This window comes from Moschus berezovskii, chromosome 12, assembly GCF_049115385.1.
Source record: "Moschus berezovskii isolate FMDL1 chromosome 12, NW_MosBer_1.0, whole genome shotgun sequence".
Taxonomy (NCBI): Eukaryota; Metazoa; Chordata; class Mammalia; order Artiodactyla; family Moschidae; genus Moschus; species Moschus berezovskii.
Window position 1 is genome coordinate 16,965,125 of NC_142471.1, and position 15,407 is coordinate 16,980,531.

Sequence of the window (15,407 nt, forward strand, 5' to 3'; positions counted from 1 at the left end):
GTTGTACAGCTCTTTCCACTATTTAATTTTAGAACATTTTCATCACCCCCAAAAGACACCTTGTGCCAATTAGTAGACATTTTCATTCCCTCCTCCCTCCAGCTCTGGAAATCAGGAATTTACTTCCTGTCACTATGGATGTTCCTACTTTGGACATTTCTTATAAATGGAACCATACAATATATGGCCTTCTGTGTCTGTCTTCTATCCAGCATCATGTTTTCAAGTTCATTCATGTGCTAGTACTTCATTCCTTTTTGTGACTGAATAATATTCTTAGATGTATGAATTCTCTAACAGAAAAACTATTTTAGCTTTTAAAAAAGGTAACGATTACATCCATATAACCTTGATTTTTTAAAAAAAATTATTGGCTGCACTGGGTCTTAATTGTGGCACAGTATCTTTGTTGCTGCATGTGGGATATTTAGTTGCAGCATGTAGAATCTACTTCCCTGACCAGGGATCGAACCCAGGCCCCCTGCATCAGGAGTACAGAGTCTTAGCCACCAGACCACCAGGGAAGTCCTCCTACCTTTGATTGTTAATTCTACTAAAAACACCCTGGTATACTCCAATCATAATAAAAAATGATTTTTTGTGATGCGTAAATTGCTTTTCAAAATCATGCATTTAAAAATCACCGTGAGCCTGTTAAACCTGTTTTTTTTCCTGACTCAAGCTCTCAACTAAAAAGAACATAGGAATATAAATGATATCTTGCTGAACATCAGACACAGAAATTGAACCCAAAGAGACAGCTGTGGGCAACCAGGACCAATACATACAATTCTATCTCAGAGAAAAGATGAAAAATTCTTGGCTTTTAAATTCTGAATGTTCAAAGGAATACTTATGGTAACTGAAATGAGCAATTTTAAGAAATTGTTTAGAAACTAACCATGTAAACTATTCTATGGCAATCAATTGTAGTTATTTTAATTTATAAGATGTAGCATAACTGAGCTTTATACTCATTAAGAAAAAGAAGTTCCAAATTTGTTTGTATGCATGTTGTATATTTGTGTACCTGCAAATCACAAATACACAAATACTGATACACACTCAGTGCATGAATTTAATGTTATAATCTCTACTTGTATAGGCAAATTCTACATATTTTCAGTCACAAGGGATATAGCTTGATCAAAGCTGACTGCAGCTAGCTCATATTAAGTAAGGGTAATTCATCAAACTGTACACTTGTCATCTGTACACATTTCTCTATGCATGTTATACTTTAATACACCTTTTTTAAAGTTAAAAAAAATAAAGCAACAGAAGACTCTACACATTGTTTTCACATTGGAGGGCCTGTAGTCCTCATCTGGGTGAGCCTTCGCTAAGGGCTGGAGGAAGCTTTGTTAAGAATTAATAATTAAAATATTGCTCAAGTCTTTACAGAGACATCAAATGCTCATTTGAGAAAGCTAGTATCAGTCTGCAGACTAGATGTGCTTAAAAACCCATCTCATATAGAGAAGTCTCTACAGTCCTCTGTCATAAGCTGTTCATTCAAAGTGCTCTCTAAAGATGTCACTTGGGTTAGCGTCTGTGCTGCCAGAGAGACCACCTGCTGCAACACTTCAGATATGGTGACAGTCAAACAATTGCATTTAATCATTTATGAGACCATAGTATGTCAGTTAGGATTAGCGTATGCTCTCATTCAGGCAAATGAAGAACATAGTTTTTTTCCACCAGCCCCCCGCAACCAGGATTCTTAAGAAAGTTAGACCATAAAATGCAAAAATGCCGGTGGACAAAAAACTATAAAAATATCTTATTTTTATTCAAGGTTACTGAGTGCCAGCAGTGTGTAGATTCTAGCTAGTATTCAATGTTTTCAGGACATGTTCCTGTACCCTCCAACTCTTGCTGGGAATTATGACATGAAAGATTGTACATTTATTAAAAGCAGGATGAAGCACTGTTTGTGGGAGTGGAAGATGGTATCATTATTTTGGATAATGATAATTTTTGGATAATGACTCAGAAGACTTTAAAATGTCCATAATGTTCATCCGATTATAAGACTTTATTCTTAGAAAAATATTTAGGATTACAATAAGATTCCATTAAAGGAGTGTTCATCATATTACTGTGAAAACCACAAGGGAGGAATTTTTAAAAAGCGTCCACATACTGGGAAAGTATAGAGTAGTTAAAAATGTAAAATTATAGGAACACTCATAGTTAGAGGCTCATGAGTAACACCATTCCTTAAAAATTATGTACCTAAATATACAGAGAAATATTTGGGATATAGATACATTAAAATATTGATGTCAACTAGGATTAGAATTGGTTTTCTTTTTTCTTATCTACACATCCCATCTTTTCAATAATGAACATGTTTGTTATTTTATAACAAAGACGTTTTACAAAAATGTGAGGGTGGGGAGGTAGGAAAAGGAAGGACTACAATATTTATGTGTGTGGGAATACTCTCTTGTTCCATTATGTGAAATTAGTGTCTGTTCTTTACTTTTTCTCTGCATATCGTAAAAGCTGTATGTGACATGCCTTTCATATGGCAGGAAACAGCCTTGCTGCTCCCAGCACCTGTCTTTCCATTCTAAGCAACCATCCCACTGATCAATAGTATCGTCTTGGGGCTTCTGGTCATTCAGCTCTCTTGACTTCTGTCAAAAGAACTGACATCTCAATAGATGCAAACACACAAATACACAGCCACTCAGCCTAGAACAATGCAGCAGAGCTATACCGGCTGCACACTAGGTGTAGGAACAAACCCATGGGAAAATTTCCTTCTGTTCTCTTTCCAGATCAAGTCATGAGACTTTGAGAAATATCCGTTCTCATGTCAGAAGAGAGTCCCTGGTCTACTTCAAATAAAACAATTTTTAAAAAATCTAGAACCTTAAATATTCCAAAGGTTTACTGTTGATTTTTGTTTGATACACACAAAGGGAAACAATTCCCCTTCCTTGAAGCCTCTTTCCAGGAGCCTTAATGATTGGCTGCCAAATTTAGCCTTGGCCCTATCTCCACCATGTCTATTATTTCTCCACGCTATTGATGTGAGGCCAAATCTCATCCCTATTTAGAGCGCCCAAGAGCAGATGTCTTGATGTAAGGGGGGTGATGGTGAACCTACATTGAAAAGAGCCAGGAAAACAGGCTATAATGAACGGAAGCACGCAGTTGCATGACTTAAGGTATTAAAAGTACATTCTCAGGAAAGAGCCAATAGACTTAATCACATCATATGAAAAATCAAAGGCAGAAGAGGGAATTGTAGAGAAGGCGGTCAAGAAATCAGCTGCTCATTAGAATCACTGGGGGGAATTTGTTTTGTTTCAAATACTGCTGCCTGCACAAGAATGTCCTTGGCAGCACTACTCGTAATAGCCAACATCTGGAAACAAACCACTAACAGTACAATGGATAAAGAAATAATGAATTGAGTCTATTCACACAATGGAATATTATACAGTGCTAAAAATGGATGAAATACAGCTGTATACAAGTATGAATCTCATAAACATAATATTGAAAGAGGCCAGACACAAAAGAGATTTCATTTGTATAAAAGTTGACAATCAGGCTAAACTAATCCATGGCATTAGAAGTCAAGACAGTGGTTGCCTCAATTAGACAGTGACTGAATAGGGGCTTAAGATGGGATTTTGGGTGCTGCTAAGGTTGTCCTTCCATATGTAGGTCCTGGTTAGGTTAGATTGGGGTGTGTGCTGCTGCTGCTGCTGCTAAGTCACTTCAGTCATGTCCGACTCTGTGTGACCCCATAGACGGCAGCCCACCAGGCTACTCGGTCCCTGGGATTCTCCAGGCAAGAACACTGGAGTGGGTTGCCATTTCCTTCTCCAATGCATGAAAGTGAAAAGTGAAAGTGAAGTCGCTCAGTCACATCCAACTCCTAGCGAACCCATGGACTGCAGCCTACCAGGCTCCTCCTCCATCCATAGGATTTTCAGGCAAGAGTACTGGAGTGGGGTGCCATTGCCTTCTCTGGTGTGTGTTTAGTTTGTGATAATCTTTAAGTTATATAGTTATGATTCACATATTTTTGTTTAAACAAGATACAGTTCAATAAAAAAGTTTAAAACTCAGATTCCTGGGCCCTAACATGAATAAATAAGACTAAAGGTTATAAAATTCCTGGGAGTATTCAATGTATAGCAAAGGTTGAGAATCATTGGACCAGATGATCTACATCTAATAGTGTACCAGTCTCTACTAGCCCATGAACCAACTGTCAGATTTTCAAGACTTTTGCAAGCCTGTTAAAACAGGATCAGTACTGAATATTAATTATATAAAGTTTCAATTAAATAAAATATATTAAAACAAAGGTAACTAAATACTCCGGAGAAGGCAATGGCAAGCCACTCCAGTACTCTCGCCTGGAGAATCCCATGGACGGAGGAGCCTGGTGGGCTGCAGTCCGTGGGGTCGCTAAGGGTCGGACACGACTGAGCGACTTCACTTTCGCTTTCCACTTTCACACATTGGAGAAGGAAATGGCAACCCACTCCAGTGTTCTTGCCTGGAGAATCCCAGGGACAGGGGGGCCTGGTGGGCTTCCGTCTATGGGGTCACACAGAGTCGGACACGACTGAAGTGACTTAGCAGCAGCAGCAACTAAATACTCAAAACTTACCACTTTGTATTTATTCTACTGTATTTTACTATTATTTGTATTTTGAAGTTTGATGTTGTTGTTCACTCCCTAAGTCGTGTTGGACTCTTTGTGACCCCATGGACTGCAGCATGCCAGGCTTCCCTGTCCTTCACAATCCCCCAGAGTTTATTCAAACTCATGTCCATTAAGTCAGTGATGCCAGCCAACCATCTCATCCTCTGTTGCTTGCTTCTCCTCTTGCCCTCAATTCCTCCCAGCATCAGGGTCTTTTCCAATGAGTCAGCTTTTTGCATCAGGTGGCCAAAGTATATTTTGAGGTTATTTATTCCAGTTTTATCCGTATAATGGAAATACTATATAACCATGTGCTACTGTGGGCTTCCCCGCTGGTTTAGCGGTAAAGAATACGCCTGAGATGCAAGGGATGTGGGTTCAATCCCTGGATCAGAAAGATTCCTTGGAGAAGGAAATGGCAACCCACTCCAGTATTCTTGCCTGGGAAAGTCCACGGACAGATGAGCCTGGTGGGCTCTGATCCATGGAGTCACAAAAGAGTTGACATGACTTAGTAACTAAACAGCAACAATGTGCTTCCCCACCATCTCTTTCAGCTCCACGCTCAGTCACGATGGTGGTATCAAACTGGCCATCATACTTACACCAGTGACACTGGCCACCACTCCACATCAGGTCTTGCTTTATTCTTCTGTCATCTTGACTTAATAAAATGACTTTAAAATGTTAATAATGCAGATTAAACTTAAAAGGGTGTAATGTGTGTAGCTGTTATATTATGAATAATCCATTTAAGGAAATAGCCTTACAGTATTTAAAAGCTATTATTTGGTTCAGCAAAGAAGTCATTCTTATCTTTGATGAATGAATACAGTCTGACATATGCCTTTGTTACTTCACTTTTGTCTTATTCATTAACATAAGGGAAAATATCAGCCAACATTTATATGGGAATTGCACTCATCAATTGTACCATAGGTAGACCGTGGATAGATGAGTTCTCAAAAACCAGTGTTTTGTGAGACCCAATTAGCTAAACGGAGTTTACAACAAAGAGTATTCTTTATTATTGTTTATAAATAGTATGTTTATAAATAGTTTATAAATAGTATAAATAAATAATAAATACACCCATTCTTTATGTCAGTAAAATTTATAATCAACTTATGTAAGCACATAAATGCATTCTTTTTCTCTTCCAGAGTGCAGGCTGATTTACCAGCACAAACCTTTCACATTTAAGAGTCTATGACTCTATATAACTTAAGAAAGAAGAAAACAAAGTAAGATGGAAGCCTCCAAGGAAGGAGTTTCAGCATAAGATAATGACTATACTTTACAGAGTATAGTATATTTCCCTACTTAAAATATGATCCTCAGAACAGTAGCACTGGCATCAATGAGGTACCCCTGGGAAACACATAATCTTAGGCCTCACTCTAGAACTTCTGAATCAGAATCTGCATTTTATCAAGATGCTCAGGTGAGTTTTATGCACATTAAATTTTGAGAAGCACCGCTTTAAAAATAAACTCCCTGCTAAGAATGGAAACTCACATAACTAGTTTGAGACTAGTAACAATCTAGCAACTGGTGATCTCTCTGATGCTGGGAAAGGTTGGGGGCCGGAGGAGAAGGGGACAACAGAGAATGAGATGGCTGGATGGCATCACCGACTCGATGGACATAAGTTTGGGTGAGCTCCAGGAGTTGGTGATGGACAGGGAGGCCTGGAGTGCTGTGATTCATGGGGTCGCAAAGAGTTGGACACGACTGAGCGACTGAACTGAACTGAATTGAACTGAAGCAGCTCATTCTAAAGGAGATCAGTCCTGGGTGTTCATTGGAAGGACTGATGCTAAAGCTGAAACTCCAATACTTTGGCCACATCATGTGAAGAGTTGACTCACTGGAAAAGACTCTGATGCTGGGAGGGATTGGGGGCGGGAGGAGAAGGGGATGACAGAGAATGAGATGGCTGGATGGCATCACTGACTTGATGGTCGTGAGTCTGAGTGAACTCCAGGAGTTGGTGATGGACAGGGAGGCCTGGCATGCTGTGATTCACGGGGTCGCAAAGAGTCGGACACGACTGAGCGCCTGAACTGAACTGAACTGAAGCAGCTCATACCAAATGAAGGACAGCACTGGGGAAAACACCTAATAGCTAACCCTACACTTGAAGAGTGAAGATCAGGGAATCCTGGTGTCACAAAGAGTTGGACACGACTTAGTGACTCAACAACAAACCTGAAGAGGACATACATCTTGCAACACACATTTGTCCTACACTGAAAAGGGAAACTGAGCCACTAGGAAAGTAAAGGCTATTCTAGGCCACTTGGTTTATTCATTTCAAAAAAGGGGGGAAAAGTACAAGTAAGAAAAAAATCTTATCAGGAGCTCTCCTCCGTGTATGTAATAAATAAGAAATGGTGCCAAAGACTTGGATCCAAAAACCAAAACAGGGCAGCAAGTGCACATGACAAAGTGTGGCAGCTGGAGAGAGGAGTGTGATGAAGCATTTCCCAGAGATGGAATTTAGGCCACGGTAGCTATCAAGTGCTGAGGGTGAAAGGGGGAAATTGCAGTGCTTATGTTTTTCCCATCAACATATCAGTTAGCAACCCGGGACAGAGAGAAAAGACGGTCAATGCCCAGGAATGATTCAATACTAGAGTTAATTGAAATGATGGGAGGAAAGTCTCACTTGTTTTGAAATTGAAAGCAAAAATGTTTTACTGGCAACACTGTTCTCCAAAAATATTTTAGTTATTTGGCTGAAAACACAGTAGTTGCTTTGAGTTGCAAAGGTCTACATGGAAAACACCTTAGATAAAAAGTGTCTGAAAGGACATGAGAGCCACGTATCTTCCAGAGGAGCTTGCTATTGCTTTGAGGCAGAAACTGAAGCAATAAAGTAATTCATGTAGACCTCAGCAACCGTAGAGTGTGAAGACAAATGTAATTGTGACCAGGTTACTGGTACTCGGGGACACAGCTGGGCCCGTTTTTACCCAAGAAAAAAGGTCACTATAATCATCCCTTGCAGTGTCAGACTTCAGATGACTCCAGAACATTTAGCAGCAAAATGATATGGATGCCCTAATGTGTTAATACAACATTTTCCCTTGAGATACTTTAGCAAGGCTAAGAAGAAAACTCACCCTTCTTGAACACCTACTGTTTTTTTGTGTTTTTGAATCATTTATTTGTTTGACTGTACAAGGTCTTAGTTGTGGCATGTGGGATCTTTAGTTACAGCCTGTGAACTCTTAGTTGCAGCATGTGAAATCTAGTTCCCTGACCAGGGATCGAACTGGTAGACCTTGCACTAGGGGAGCACAGAGTCTTAGCCACTGGACCATCAGGGAAGACCCCCTAATATCTGTTTTACATGTGTGATTTCACAGCATTCTCATAATCCTCTGATGGAGGTGATAGTTTCTCCATTTTACAGATGAGCAAAATGAGCCCCAAAGAAATATGTCACCTATGTCACATGATTAATAAAAGGCCAGAAATCCATAGACAAAATAAAAAATCTCCATAGTTGATGAAAACAGGCATCTCAACAAAAACAGCTCGAAAGGGATCAGAGTATGGGGTAGTTAAGTTTCAAATACAAGGAAAGACTGGTCTGTACTGGTGTCTGTGAAGATAGGAGGTCTCTCCTAGGACCCACCGTATCTTTACACTGCTGGAATCCCCTTGTAACCCATTTCTGGATGTATGTTAGGTTTCAGATATATTTCAAACTTGATAGCTGCAATTTTGGTTAAGTTGGAGGCTTCAGAAGGTGTGCCACGTTTCAGGCAGTGTTACATAAAAGAACTGAGCCCTGGCCTGGGCTTTGGAAACCTGGGTGCAGCCCCAGCTGTGTCACTTATGAACTAGAAGAGTGGGTGAGCTGCACTGCTTCTCTGGATGGGAGACTGTTTCTCACCTATGTGAGGTTGGATTAAGGATCTTTAAGAACCTCTCCGGGTCTAGGATTCAACCCTCCATGACTCAACTGTTTATTAGTGTGACTTCCATCAAAATATATTAGAGATGCCCTGAAGAATTAACAATCTGTACAGACAACACTGCTGTGTGGTTCAAGTTACCAAATACAAAACAAGAAACATAAAATTCCAAAAAAACCCTACAAGAATAATTAGTTCTTTTACAATCCGCAAGAATAACCAGGAATTGAATATTTTAAAGTGCTTTTTTCCCATTATATACTTAAATCAAATCTATATTCAAATTCTTAGATCTCAGTACAAATCCAAGCTCTACTTCCAGTTAGTTCTTTGACTTAATATACCTGAGTTTCCGTTTTGCTTCTATAAAATTGGAATTTATAAAGAATATTATCTGTAATGCAGTCAAGTTTCTGGCATCTAGAAGCAGCATGATGGAAGTACTGGTTATTGTTATTCCAGCAGTCATTAGGGGTCTAGACTAGGTTGGGTGACAAACAGTTCCAAGGAAATTTCTCCATGGAGGGATGGAGCCTGAGATTGTAACCCCATTAGCACTGGGGACTTGCCATTAACCCGTGTCTATGCAATAAATAACGTCAGGTGCAGAGAGGAGAAATGTAGTCACACTTGTGGATCTGCAGGCATCCATCTGGTTTCCTTCTTTGTAAAACTTTCTAATTTATCCTTAGTTATCGGACATGTTGATGTGCTTGCTGGGACAGCTGCTGGCAGCATCTGAGGGCAGGAGTGTCCTGCGACATCAAAGAGTGGCTGGCATACTCACATTTTAGCGTCTTTATTTGCCCATTTCTCAGTTTCTGTCCAATGTGCACGACGAACAGAAGATTCTAGGAGGAGGTGACTTCACTTTGTTTATAAATTCCAGCCTCTCCCGCCCCCCCCAAAAAACCCTAAACAATTTTTAGCCTGACACATCAATAACCTGTCCATACACATCCCATCTGTTTGGGTGACTGCCTCTTGCCTTTCCACGCAAAGCTCTCCTTTTCTCCTCCCCTCCCCCACGAATCACACACTCCTACCAGCTTCCCCTTTCTACATACACCTCACTTTTTGTGACTTATCTTTCCTTCCCTCTCCAAATTTTGTTTTGGTATTGAGAGGTTGGTGGGAAGCCTGGGTAGAGAAAAGAAGATGAACACAAGAACCAGATTCAAATAATCTGTACTCTTTGAACCCTATTAGATGAAGCCAGAGTTAAGACCTTCAAAGAATGAGACTGAACTGCCTGTTTTCTAACAGGACAAAGGAAGACTAATAAGAAGAGTAAAGAAAAAACATTCCTGTTTTCTGCAGGTACATTTCTTGAGTGAAAAACAGCAGAATTTCATGTATTTCCAGGCATGTTTTGAGAGAGGTCAAGCATAGTAACCAAAGCCTCTGAAGTTCAAAAAAGCAAACAAATGGTTGCTAATTAAATTACTCTTAGAGATACCATACTCATTCTAAGGCCTTTTTTGGTGCTAACATTATATGATTCAGAGTATAATTTTACTCTTTAAGCAATTATAGGTTTATAGTTGTTATATGTATAATTTACAACATACCATTGTCACAGCTAAGCAAATATCAGTTGATAATGAGGCCTTAACCTGCAATGGGATCTTCCCAGTCTAATAGAGCTATTATGATCTATTTTGTAATGATACATTATATAACAACTTTTATAGGACAAAGCTATTATAGGACAGCTTATAATAATCCTTTAAACACTTAAAAGTATCTTTTAACTAATTAAGCTTTTAGGGTTATTAGCTTGGGTTGGGGGTATCAGTACATTAAAAAAGAAGATACAATAAGGTTTTCTTTGGTAATTTATTCCCATTTTACTTTTTATTATCCCTTTATATAATATTCTCTGAGAAGGATTAACAACTTAAACATTATTCTACAAAAAGTAAGGGTACAGGAAGAAAGAGGGGAAAAGAGAAGGTTGCCCACCCTGGCAAAAATGGAAAACGTCCTGTTTAATCTTTAAATATTGGCCGTGTTCAGGACTTACACTGGTATTTATTTACTAGGTATCCAAATCTATCTACGTGGCACATTTCATAAAAACTGAGCTTGCAGAAGGAATTCAGTACTCTTAAGCACCAGGTCATGTTGTAATGTTTTCTTAGTGATGCTGTGAAGATTCAGACAGCTTACAATTTTGTTTCAATGCTTTTCAAGCAATAACACCTCAAGTTTGAGATACTGTAATTTAGCGGTTCTAAATGAATGCATAATCTCTCCCTCTTGGTTTGAAATTCTATACACTGTCTTTCTCTGAACTCTTATGCTTTTATTATCTATCTAGACAAAAATGTGCTTGGAAAATTTTTCCCATAAATACATGGAATTGCAAAGTAGTCCCACAGGATAGAAACTGGTGAATTTGTGAATGTACCATTGACCCTCAGTTCAGTTCAGGCCATGCATTATCTTGATTTATTTTCTCACTTTTCCTGCATGAAAATTTAATATCTTGTCTTTTAAAATCTATTTGTAAGATCCTTAAAACCAGAGACCCCCATAGTAAAAATCTTAAATTTTTGACAGGGCCATGCCATAAAGTACACATGAATACTTAATATTTTGCTGTTTTACTCAAAGAGAATGGAATTTATTCTTTTGTAACACCTTTGTCATTGAATGTTACTACATAAGCTGTAATTACCAAGTTATCTTAGGCAAGTCAGTTAAACTTCCTTGGTCCCAGTTTCTCTATTGGACAAGATTTTTCTAACTAGAGAATTCAGGTTTTGGATTAAGACAGAATTTCAAAAAATATAATTTCTTCCATTTACTAGAAGCAGGAACTGAACCTATTACCTGACCTCTCTGAACTTTCAATTCCTTACCTTGTCCTCTGGAGACCAAGAGAAGTGTTACACCTCACAGGAATTTTTTTTTTTTTTTGCAGAATGAGAACGTAAGTGTAAGGAATGCAGCATATTACCTGAATTTTGGTTCAAGCTCAAAAATATCAGTCATTATTGTGTCAATTTTCTTTCTGCTCTAGAGTGCTAAGATTAGGACAGATGTAAAATTGCAATGATCAAGCATGCAAAACCCCTGTACCTTCAGCTATTCCTGGCATGACTTGGATCCCCAACGTGAAAGAGAAAAGTCTTATAAAGAACAAACTGATTCAGGGCCCATTTTAGTGCTATTTTTACTCACAGAGTAAATAAAATAATTGTAATAATCATGGAAATTGTGATATTCATAACTGAGTCAATAAAAAAAAATACGACAAAGACGAATCGTTCTAAGACAAATGACCAAGTAAGTTGTGCTGAAATGCATGCTCAGAATCAGACAGAATATGTCAGCAATCTATGGTCACGGGTTTGCACAAAGACACTGACCTGGCTTGCTGGAAGTGAAGAACAGAACACCCTGCTCACAGCTGGACTTACCTACACAAAAGAGAGAAGTGCCTTATAAAGCATTGCTCTGTAATACTTGCTCGCTTGGAGCACATGGGGCCCACTGACATTTTTAACATGCATTGTTTTCCTCTCTACCCCACCCACCAAAGAGCAGAACCTGCTTCATCTTTTCCAAGTGTCAGTGTTAAAATGGCATTTCTTGGGGCCATATACATCCTGAAATAGCTAGGTGAACTTTTTGTAGCATTTCTGAAAATATATTTCCGAGCATTTGGGAATGATACCAAAAAAAAAAAAAAAAGCAGTTAGACACCAAACCGTGAATAGAAACAAGGAAAACCTTACAGGGATTTTACAATACAGAAAGAAAAAAAATGGATCTACTATTCCTCCAAAACAGCATTTTTAGGCCGCATTATCTTAAGTAAAAGTCCAAATGATTTTTTTTTTTTTCTATTTGATTGCATTTGTATAGTTAGTAAGTTATGTTGTTGTACCAACACCAAACCACCCTTTTTTCTGTTTCTACCTGTGACCACACACAGCCCCATATACTTAGAGTCACACTACTTTCTAAATTTGGTTGGACAACAATGTGCAAGCTTAGAATACTATGATTTCATTGCTTCCTAATGATTTTTCAAAGTCTTCCACACTGTGAAGAACAAGTTAAATTCCTTTCCCACTAACACGTCCAAATGCGATCTGAGAATCTCAGAGAAAACTTACTTGAATAATAATTTGCTGCCTACTCCACCTGTGGAGTGGTATGCAAACATTGTTTATATCTAAAAGAGCTTGTGTTTCTCTTTCAGCAAACAGTGACTCTCTTGGGCGTCCACAAAGTTATCAGAAATGAAATATAATTTCAAATTTCTGGAGTGTTTTAAAACAAACTTATCAGCGTTTTGTTAAAAAGCCTAGCTGTTTCCTGAAATCAAACACAGCCTATTGGCTATTTATATCTGCTGATAGTGAAAACACAGTTATACAGAGATGAAAACTACTGGTAACATACTTTTGCAGTTTACAGGGGATATGCTGTACATTGTAAATATTCAGCACTGCTCCCGTGGGTGCTGGGAGAGCCCCAAACTAGTGAAACCTCTAGTTGAGCATCTGGCTTGGGTTCAACAGTTTCGGGAACAGCACAGGCTGCCGGGGGAAGTTCAAAGTCAAAGAGCCTCTTCTCTCTTCCTAGGTCTGAGCGCCTTTGTGTGTATATTAATCTTCATGCATTCCCCCCGCCCCCCAGCAAATGTGTACAGTCAGCTAGAAAGGCACAGCTTGTGTGCTGACGTGCAAAGCCAAGTCAAAACCCTGCGCTTGGCACTCCCTTCTAACTTTCTGGCTTGTCCAAGTCTAAATATTGACACTGCTCCTCAGTTGAGATGTTTGATACTGCTGAGGGTAGAAACGGCAGAACTAACAGCAGGATCAAATGATACATTCTTACATCGTTGAGCCTTCCTTCCACTTCTTTTTTTGTAGAGGGGGTTGGATTCCCTTGTCTGCACATCTTCCTCCCACCCCACCCTTCCACCCCCACCCCGTTTTTCTCCCCAAAACCTGAGCACGCAGAGACTAGGGAAGGTGTTTTGCAAGCCCCTCATGGCAGCTCCTACTGTTGTCACAGCAACTCACAACAGACTCCATAGACACCGGGCTCGGGGGTGTGGGCTGACCGGCCACCTCTTTCGGGGGTGCAAGGGCCAAAGGGGCTAGTGTCTCCCCCTGTGCAGTTCCTCTGGCTCCCCACCGCCTTCCGAGGAAAAGAGCCTTGTGGTCGGCGCGGCGCGTCCCCCACCCCCTCCCCGGCGCAGCCCTCCTTCTAAGGGGGCCCTGTTGTGCATTTTCTCAGCTCCAAGTTAGGGGTGCGGCTGTGCAGGCGCTCTTAGAAATCTCTTCTGCTGGCCTCTGATGGGAGGGTTCCCGGCCTCGCAGGGAAGGCGAGGGCGGCTCCCAGAGCAGCTCGGTCCCACGACTCTTGCTCGGGACGCTGCCGGCCGCGTGGCGCGGCCCGGGGCCCCCAGAGGCCCCCCGCCGGGGCCGGGGCGGGGTGGGTGGGGGGGCTTCGCGGCGGCTGCTCGGAGAAGTTTCACAGCATAGCGCACTCACGACACGGAACCTACCCTGCAGCCGAGCGAGACGCGAGCTCTCTCCGCCTTCAAGGGCTGGGGGAGCTGGGGTGGGGGGTGGTCCCCGCCACTCAGCAGCAGCCACGACTGCGCGCGGTCGCGGGTGTGCCGGGACCCTGCGCGCGGCGCGCCGCCCGCCGCCCAACTTTGCACAAAGGCAGCATGGCTCGGCCTCGCCTCTGGGGCTCGGCGCGCGCCGCGGCGGCAGCTCTTCCCGGTGCCGGGCCAGAGGGGCTCGCCCCTTCCCGTCCCCCAGCCCTCCCCCTTCCCTCCCGCCCCCGCCCGGCTCCCAGGCTGGCCGGCCGGGCGGAACGGAGAGCGCTCGGCACCCAGCTCCGCCGCGGTGGCGGCCGCCGCTCGCTCTGTGACGTTAGCAGCCTTCGCGGCTATTTATATCCGCACGATTGGATTTCATTCATGAAACCCGGGCCTGGTGTGTCTGTGCGCTAGGGTGCGGGTTGCAAAGCTGCCTTGTTTTTACGCAGACCCTGGGGGGCGGGGGGCGGGGGCCGGGGCGGGGTGGGGACGGCTCGGAGGCTGCCTGCCGGGGGCTCACGTGTGCCGAGCCTGGGCGACCCCAGCCCTGCTTGCTAGCGGCCGGGAGGGCAGGGGCAGGGCGAGCTGTAGCCTCCGCCGCCCCCGCCCTCCCCACGTCCTCTGTCCCCAGCACCCCACCCATTCGCATACATCTGCTGGCCCTTTGTCCCAGGCTCTGAAAAAGTGAGTTGGGCCACTAACCGGCTGGGCAGCATGGTTCTCTTCCCCCCAGGAGCTGACCGGCCGCGGACTCCAAGGGAGGACATTGGCTTTTGTTTCAAAACCGAGCCCAGCTGCTGACTAAGAACTGCGTTAGCCCAGCCTCCTCCTCCCCTGGGCGCTGCACGTGCTGCCCGGCTCGACTCTGGGTTACCTTCCTCTGTGACTTGGCTCGTGGGGTCCCCGCAAGGGGCGTAAGGACGCACCGGCTGCCCCCGACTCGAGTTAAGGAGGAGATTTACAACCTTCTACAAATGGCTGAGTGAGGAAGTGAAATTGACTTCTGACCGCTTGTGGGTTGTCAGAATTCTTGGATACCCTGCTGAACTCCTCCTTACTCTTCCAGGCTGTGAGCTCTGAGGACGGACCAGGTGCAGTTTTCATGCCTGCACATAAAAGATGTCTATTTCCTACAGAATGTCAGGTAATCTGTGAAGCTCTAAGGAGGTGACAATGAACACAACCAACCCGGTGCTGGCCCCCAAGGCACTTTCTTTCAGTC

The 15,407-nt window shown here is 42.3% G+C and overlaps 1 protein-coding gene and 1 non-coding gene across 7 annotated transcripts in view; both read right to left on the minus strand.

Annotated features, from left to right (window-relative positions):
- The window catches only part of RHOBTB1 (Rho related BTB domain containing 1), an 81,830-nt gene extending 66,698 nt beyond the window's left edge, over positions 1-15,132 (minus strand). For 3 of the 6 annotated variants that reach the window (XM_055425661.2, XM_055425660.2, XM_055425655.2), the window contains exons 1-2: positions 14,144-14,412; positions 11,988-12,038 (exon numbers count right to left, since the gene is read on the minus strand). The gene's annotated coding sequence lies outside the window, so the exon portion shown is untranslated. Of the gene's footprint in view, positions 1-11,987; positions 12,039-14,143; positions 14,413-14,887; positions 14,969-15,059 lie in introns of those variants that run through there. The other 3 variants (XM_055425656.2, XM_055425658.2, XM_055425657.2) reach the window with 3 other exon arrangements.
- Positions 452-524, minus strand: TRNAR-CCU (transfer RNA arginine (anticodon CCU)). Its single transcript has one exon. It is a non-coding gene; the product is annotated as a tRNA-Arg (tRNA).
- Positions 15,133-15,407: the final 275 nt, after the last annotated feature.